The sequence below is a fragment of the Polyodon spathula genome, chromosome 2 (genome assembly GCF_017654505.1).
Source record: "Polyodon spathula isolate WHYD16114869_AA chromosome 2, ASM1765450v1, whole genome shotgun sequence".
Taxonomy (NCBI): Eukaryota; Metazoa; Chordata; class Actinopteri; order Acipenseriformes; family Polyodontidae; genus Polyodon; species Polyodon spathula.
This window is the reverse complement of record NC_054535.1, coordinates 68,971,783-68,980,247: the sequence shown is the minus strand read 5'-3', so window position 1 is coordinate 68,980,247 and position 8,465 is coordinate 68,971,783.

Here is an 8,465-nt window from a genome sequence, read left to right as displayed (position 1 = left end):
GAATAATTAACTGGTAATTGAATCCCAGCACAACAGTATATATAGATGCACGTTTTACTCACTCTGGATTTTGGGTGTTCAGTGAGTAGGGAACGGGAGAGAGAGGAGGAGAAACCAAGTTGGAGTTTGATATCAATTGCTATTATGTGCTGGTGGGACCAGCACGATACTTGTTTATTTAAACTCACCGTGTTTGTTTGTGTGTCTATATGCTTACCGTTTGTTAAGTGTTAGTCCGTTTTTGTTTGTCTATTTATTTTGGCGTAAAGTGCCGTGTCCTGTCTTCTGTTTGTTTAAACCTTTTATTTTCAATTCACCTCATCTGACCTGTCTCTGTGTATTCATTTCCTTGTTCTGACACCTCCACTCAGCCGTCTTTGTGACAGGGGGGTAATGTTTTTCTAATTTGAAAGCATGTTTGAAGGGATTTCCAAATATATTTAAATTATATCAGTCATTGATGTAAGAGGTTGAATAGCCTCAGGGGTCCAATTGAGTTCGGATTCACGCTAGTTTTATACGACAATAATTGTATTCCAAACAGCTCATTTGCTTTTGCACTTGTTTCAAAATAGGGTGCAATAAATGGAGATACAGATTCGATGAAAAAATAAATGTTTGTATAAAACTAATCTTGACATACTGTCACAAAGATGGTCGGAGTAGGGGATGTCCGACCAGAAACAGGAAAATAAACAAAGAGAGAGGTGGAGTTTGGTGGAGCTGAGCGAATGGTCTCGCTCAGCATTTAATGAATGAACAGACAGAAATAAACGGTTGTAACAATACAAAAAAAGGACACGGCACATTCACCAAAATAAACAGACAAACAAAACGGACTAAACAAAACACGGTGAGCAGATATTTTACTATTACTACGACTGCTATTATTATTATTCGCATTACCTCCGTCTCCAATCCCATTCTCCACTCACTGAACACACAACTCCGAGTGGGTGAAAACATGTTGTTTTTATGCAGCTGTACCGAGACTCGACTGCTAATCAATCATTCAATTGGAGTCGCGGTAAAACTGCACTTGAATTAATAAAGTGCAACTTCCCTTGCTCACATATTATGACTTTTTACTTGCACGTGAAGTGCTGTGCAATCCTTGTGCCTAAATACAAATATACATTTTAAACACTCGTGTTACACAGACCCATTTATATCCCGTTTACCAATGACTATACACCAACATTAACACACAACATATAACACAAAATAGACACGGGGCAAGCACTTTGCCACACATACATACAACCAAAGCTGGAGAAAAGTAATTTTTATTAAAACAAATATAGCAAATTATAAATTCCTGGATTTACCGACGTGTTTGGTACACATGCAGGCAAAATATCTTACTAGCTGTGTCTGCTGCCTGCTTATTTACAGCATAGCTTTAAATAAAATCTGAGGACATTTAGTATTATATTATTTATACAGTCGGTTTCTACTTCTTCCAGCAGTAGCCTTGGTAACTGTAGTTTCAACAATGGCTTGCCCTTAATGACACAGACCTGCATGTAAAGAATGTGCACCCTTAGTTGGAATGTGGACCTTGGGGATTGCTAACTTCAGAATGTTATTGTTGTTTTGTGCAGTGCTCTGGGGGTGCATGGGTGGGGGTGGGCTCTAGTTCTCCTAATATTGCAAACAACTGAAACAGCTTAAAATGACCATCATTCATCAATAGTGATGCTTCTTGATTCTTCAAAGGAAACTCAATGGAACTGTTTCTGCTAATTTTAAACAAAATAAGGCAGTTCGTTCAAAGTTACTAACAAAGATGGTTCAGGTGATCCCCTAATCAGTATCTCATTCAGTAGAATGAGGTGTGCCTGTGTTGGAATTCAACAGACACTGGAATGGAATGGCTGCCATACATGTAGAGTTGCTGATTTAAGAAAAATTTGCAGTGGTCTCTTAATTTTTTCCAGAGCTGTATATATATAAAATATATCTTATAATCTTATTTAACGAGGAAAAGTATAAAACACACTCCTGTGGTCATCACTATCCTCTTGCAGTAGAACCAGCTGGATGGCAAAACAGTGCCAGTAGTACCTCAAAAGTAATTGGAATCCAAAAATTACAGAGTTGGGGAACATTGTCAGAGCAGAAGGAAGCAAGTTTTCTTCCAGGAAAACCTTGTACTTGGCTTGATTCATGCCAAAGCTGCCCGATTCTAGCCTTGCTGAAGCACCCCCAGATCACCGATCCTCCACCACATTTCACAGTGGGTGCGAGACATTGTGGCTTGTAGGCCTCTCCAGGTCTCCTTCTAACCATTAGACGACAAGGTGTTGGGCAAAGTTGAAAATTTGACTGGGGGTGCTTCAACAAGGCTGGAATCGGGCAGATTTGTCTTTGTGAAGGGCGCATGAATCAAGCCAAGTACAAGGTTGTCCTGGAAGAAAACTTGCTTCTTTCTGCTCTGACAATGTTCCCCAACTCTGAGGATTGGTTTTTCCAGCAGGACAATGCTCCATGCCACACAGCCAGGTCAATCAAGGTGTGGATGGAGGACCATCAGATCAAGACCCTGTCAATCTGAACTTATTTTCTTTGCATTATTTGAGGTCTGACAACACTGCATCTTTTTTGTAAATAGTAAAACCAGAGAAACTGATAATTTTGCAGTGGTCTCTTAATTTTTTTCAGAGCTGTATATATCCTAGTGCTTTAGCAGCCAGATCCTGATACTCATGATGGGGATCTGTGGATGAAATCCACATCTATAATATCACATTCTTCAATGACAGATAATTCAGTGCTGCCTCACTGTTGCACCTGATCAGGATGCCTGAGTATCAAAGTTCTGCTCCCGCTGTCACATCAGCTGTCTCGTTTCACTAGCTGAACCTATGCTACCAAGCTACTGAGCCCTGGGAAGTCCCTGGCCAGCAGTGGTTACTGGATTGTGGTATATATAATTAGTAAACCAGGCTCACTCTCCACAGTTTGTTTACCCCTTTTAAAAACTTAGACCCAGACACACAGAATTGGGGTTTAAGTGCTTGCGCGCACTTTTAATAATACAACCTCAACTCTCCAGCAGAGGGAGCCGACCTTCTACATACCTGTTATAAAAAGTCTGTAATCTCCGGAGTGGTCAGTTCCTGTTAAGGAAAACTATGCTGACTAGTGGCGAGATTCAGCATTTTGTTCACTATATATATATATATATATATATATATATATAATATATATATATATATATATCCCTGACTGTATGGGGTGTCTGGTCTGATCTCTCTTGCTTTAATGTTAAATGACTTTCTTCTTCCAAATTCAGCCTACAGCTCATACAACATTGAATGTACTGTTATCCATTAACAAAGTCGTATTTTTTGAAATCCAGTTAGACCGGCGGAAGCCAACACTGTCTCCTCCAACCTCACTGAAATACAGACACGCCCCAAGCTCCAGCTCATCTGGCGCCTTCGTTTGTGGTCAACTGAACCCAGCAATGCTAAATACAACCCCAAGAAAATAAAGAGGCAGTGTGAGGTGTCTTGATGTTGCAGCAAACCAACCCTTACATGCATACATAAATAAATAAATAAATATAATCAAGAAATCTCTTCTAGCAGGACATACGTGCATGATGCAGATAACAGAGAACATGGCAAAAGATAAGAATCACAAAGTTTCGCAGCATACTGTGGTCAAGTTTAGAGTAATCAAGTGGCTCCACCCAGAAAGATTTTTTGGAGCTTTATACGCCACTTTTCCCACATAATTTATGACCTCACTAATCCAAGTAAAGGGGTGGTGTAAAGGCCAGGTAACGCTTTACTAGGTTCACTGAACTTTTCTGAATGTTTTTTAAATAAAATGCTAACATTAAAAAAAAAAAAAGCTTCATTGTACAGTACTTAAGGTTACATGACATATCAATAACTGGAATGTTTTATTTCCCCTCAAGCTGTGGTCTTGGAGATGATAGTCCTCCCCTGTCCTTCTGATTATAAAATGGACTTCATCTCATTATGCAGGAGGCACAATGCTTGGTGCTGATATTTAATTAAGCAGTTTTGTAAAGCGTTGCGAATGAGAAAGGGAAGCGCTACACAATTACCACATCAGCTTGGATTAGATGTGCAAAAGAATTGCTTAGGGGATCAAACATTTGTTTTTTTTTTCCACTGGTAGAGTCCTTCGAGAATTAATACAGCTGATGAAAGAATGATGAAAAACACAGCTTTTATTTTGGGAACTAAGCATCCAGGGCTAAATATAATGCAATGATGCAGCTGTATGGTTTATCAGAAAGAGCAGCCAAAACATTATAATTAATGAAATACTGCACATCATTTTGTGAAGTGGTTTGGTAATGATCAACAGAGCTAGATTTATAGCACATAAAACTTTCTCTTTATTTTCTTTGAACAGTTACACAGGACTGTCTGGCACAGGGCTCGGTGCTATGATCCTGGTTTGAGTTTGGCTTTGCTCTCTACATCCAGAGATGTGCCAGAAATTACAAAACATGTATGAAATTGTTAGCATGTGCATCAGAAAACCATCAGTAAAAGACCTGTTCCATTATTAAATAAGATGCAATAGTAGGCAGAGGCTAGTGCTTTAGCAGCCAGATCCTGATACTCATGATGGGGATCTGTGGATGAAATCCACATCTATAATATCACCTTCTTCAATGACAGATAATTCAGTGCTGCCTCACTGTTGCACCTCACTTACTGATCAGGATGCCTGAGTATCAAAGTTCTGCTCCCGCTGTCACATCAGCTGCCTCGTTTCACTAGCTGAACCTATGCTGCCAAGCTACTGAGCCCTGGGAAGTCCCTGGCCAGCAGTGGTTACTGGATTGTGGTGAAGTTGGCCATTAGGTTTCCCTCCCTAACCTTATGGGAACACAAAGGCCATGCAGCTCTCATGACTTACACGCCATTCAGGGAATCCATAATGTAATGGCTGCTATTACAGTATATATGTTTAGCTCCAGTATAAACTTATTTTATATAAGCTGCTCCCTAATACCAGTTAAACTAAAGCAATGAGTGTTGGCTCTTATTACAACCTAAAAGATTAAGAGGCTATATGTATTGCTAGAACGGGATATGGGTCTACACTGGAGGCTGTAAATAATATTGGTGTTTGGGTTGATACCCCAGTTGTCTTTTGATTATTGATAAGATCTTAACACAATTAACCAGGGTTCTTGCACAGAAACAAAGCTTGCTTTAACTATCAGGCAACATTGTCCCTGACAAAATACCACACTGTGCAACAACATGGCAAGTGTCACCGTAGATTACTGTAGCATATCCACCTTGGCATGGCTCAGTCTTTGGAACAACTGGAACCATTTTATTTTTAAATCATAACCTCACTGATACTACAGTAGGCAGAGTAGATGTGGATTAAGATCAGGCAGTGTGCTACTGTATCTGTCACCCAGCTCAAAACCTCAGACAAAGAGCTTTGGATTTTAAAGCCCTCATAATTGTTTGCAAGCTGGAGACTTTTGCCATTGACTATGAAACAGTCTCAAACAATGAGGCAATGGTTTGTTTATGTGCACTTTTAACTAGTGCTGGTGCTGTTGCTCTGAAATGTGTTACTTATTTGTGGTTTTAATGATTTGATTAAAATACTGTGTGCTTGTGTGCTGAATTGAACAGAGAGAAACCTCTGTATAGCCTCACAAACTGATATTCCCAGTAACTGCTACTGAATAATATTAATACCAAGTTTCATCCCAGTTTAATAAGTGTTTAAGCAGATATACAGACATACGCATGTCATTGAACCCTATAATATCCCTTAGTCCAAGGGCTGTGGTATAAAAGAAGCTTCACAAGGATTCATTACATTCCCTGGATCGCAAAATGCTTCTAATTTTGTAAATGCGCAAAATGAGGCAGCTCATTAACCAAGCTGTCTTCCTCTGAACGAGAATATGTTTTCAGAGACACGAATTAGATCACCATTAACCTCTAATGATACGAATAAAATGTTAATGTCCATTGAAACAGCAACTGATTTACACAGCACCATCTAGCCAATACAGTGTGTTTGAACTGTGGTAAATAGGCGTGGTGGTCCTGCAAGCTGTAGTGTCCTCCTAGTAAGTATTCACGCTTGGGCAGTTACATTTCTACAACTGAACCAGGGAACCATGAAAAGCAAACACCAGGAATTAGCATTGGTCCGTATAGGGGTGACTTTAATGTATTCTATGGCTTTAGGCCATCCAGCAGAACAAAATATATAACATAAATATATATATATATATATATATATATATATATATATATATATATATATATATATATATATATATATATTAGCTCAAAGAGCCAGCTGCCCAGTGTTTCAATATGTTGTACATATCTTTCTCAAGGGAGCCTGTGTTTGAATCAAAACATTGGAGGTATTTATATTTTTTTGATGGCATGACAACTACTTGTTATTGTTTATATTCAAATCCATGATTTATTCTTACATGATGTAATGGTGTTCTATATATTGTGACATCATTTTTACTTCTATCTTTAAACCTGTATAGATATATATATATATATATATATATATATATATATATATATATATATATATATATATATATATATATATTATTTATATGTACTGACCATGAGCATAACTCTTGAGAGGGCGTGAATAACCCTTAAGGGTGCACGCATCCCACATATACAATGATGGAAACTGTCTTATTTATGCAATGAGGTGCAACAAACAGTGTTTAAAATGTACTGACAGGTTGGATCTGCTCATCCAAATGGTCAGTTTCCTCTTGATAGTTGAGTCAAATGTGTTTTAAGAAGAAACGCGCTCAGTTCCTTGTGTACCTTAAGGGGTTAACCCACTCTGGTAAAGAATAAAACGGTTCTCCGCACAGCCCCAATCTCTACCTTCAAAATAGTGGTTGTGTACTTGTGCAGCAGTGGGAACTTTACTAAACAGTTTGACTACTAATAATACAAAAAGATTAACAAAAGAAATGTATTCTATAAAAAAAAAATGAAAAGAAATGAAAAGTAGCTCAAATCAATTCAATGACTCACTCATGAACTATACAGGAAAGAGGCTTTCATATAAACAAAGAAACATAAAAAAATAATAATAATCTGCATGAAAACAGCGTCAAACTGGACTGAGCAGGGTGCTTACCAGAAGTGGTTAGGGAAACGGACCTCAGCATAACAGTGAGATTATTTTACAAAACAGTATACAGAAACTGTGGTTTGTATTAGAGGGATTGGTTATTATCAATGAAGCAACAGATTTGTGATAAGAGTTAGTGTTTCTTTATGAACTGTCAAGATAAGTGATAGAATATATTACTGTCTAAATTTAGAAGGTGAGATTTCAATCACATATAGCCACTTTCTTTATCATGTATTAGTTAATAACATCCTAATGCGTTAGTATAATAAATAAACGCTAACTACAGATGCACTGGTAATTGTTGTACTGTTGAGGATTACATTCAATCTAGTTTCTTCTAAACTGTAATTATGACGGGCAGAGTTGAAACATAATAAAACCCATGGGCTGAAAACCAGTCGTTCTTTTGGCTATGCCTTGACCACATGAACCCACAAACAAAGCCAGGCAGCGTTTAATAGTTTCAAACTAAACAGCAAGCTGAGACGGTTTTAATTGAGACTGCCCATACCCTTCCCATCTACGCTGTGGCTGTCTGATGACGCTTGTGTGCCCCCTACAGGCTAACACAACCCTTACATGTCACTGCCTGTACTTTGCAGAATTGGTTGAAGTGCATTTTACAGCCTATTTGTTTTTCGATAAGATAAGACAAGACGTGTAATTATACCACGTAATGTCGTTTATGCTTATCTGTATCTTTTTAGTGCAGTGAGAGTGTCTAAGTTTTACAGTCATGTGGTCGAACTAAACGTGATGCAAATATCTGCGTTGTTGTGCAACAAATTCATTTTCAAATATGTAATCCACACGTTATGATTTGAAAGCACCTCGCAGCCAAGCATCATAACTACTCACTGTTATTACAGATAACGGTTTATTACCTCAGTTTAAAGTACAGTAACCCCATATTAAAAACACCCTACTCTATTGTTTCCCTCTTTTAACAAAGCTGACTGTTCGTGTGGGATAGTTTAATAATTTATTGCCACCAGATAAAGTACAGACTTACATTTCATTCACACGCCGCCTAAAATATCCAGTTTATATTAAAAATAAAACGAATTTGAAATACTCAGGTGTAATTATTAGAATACTTTAAATACTACTTTATTAGTTGTCAATTTATTCTGTCACACTGGTTGGTATGTAGATGTCTCGACAGTTTATAAAGCCTATAGTAGTAGCTGTTATTGACTGGTAGATTTGTGATTAACTTTAAAAGGAGGCTGGATTGATTCAGAATCTCAAGTTATCACTGCTTCGCATCGGTAACTGCACAACCTACCTTGATAGGTGAAGTCCAA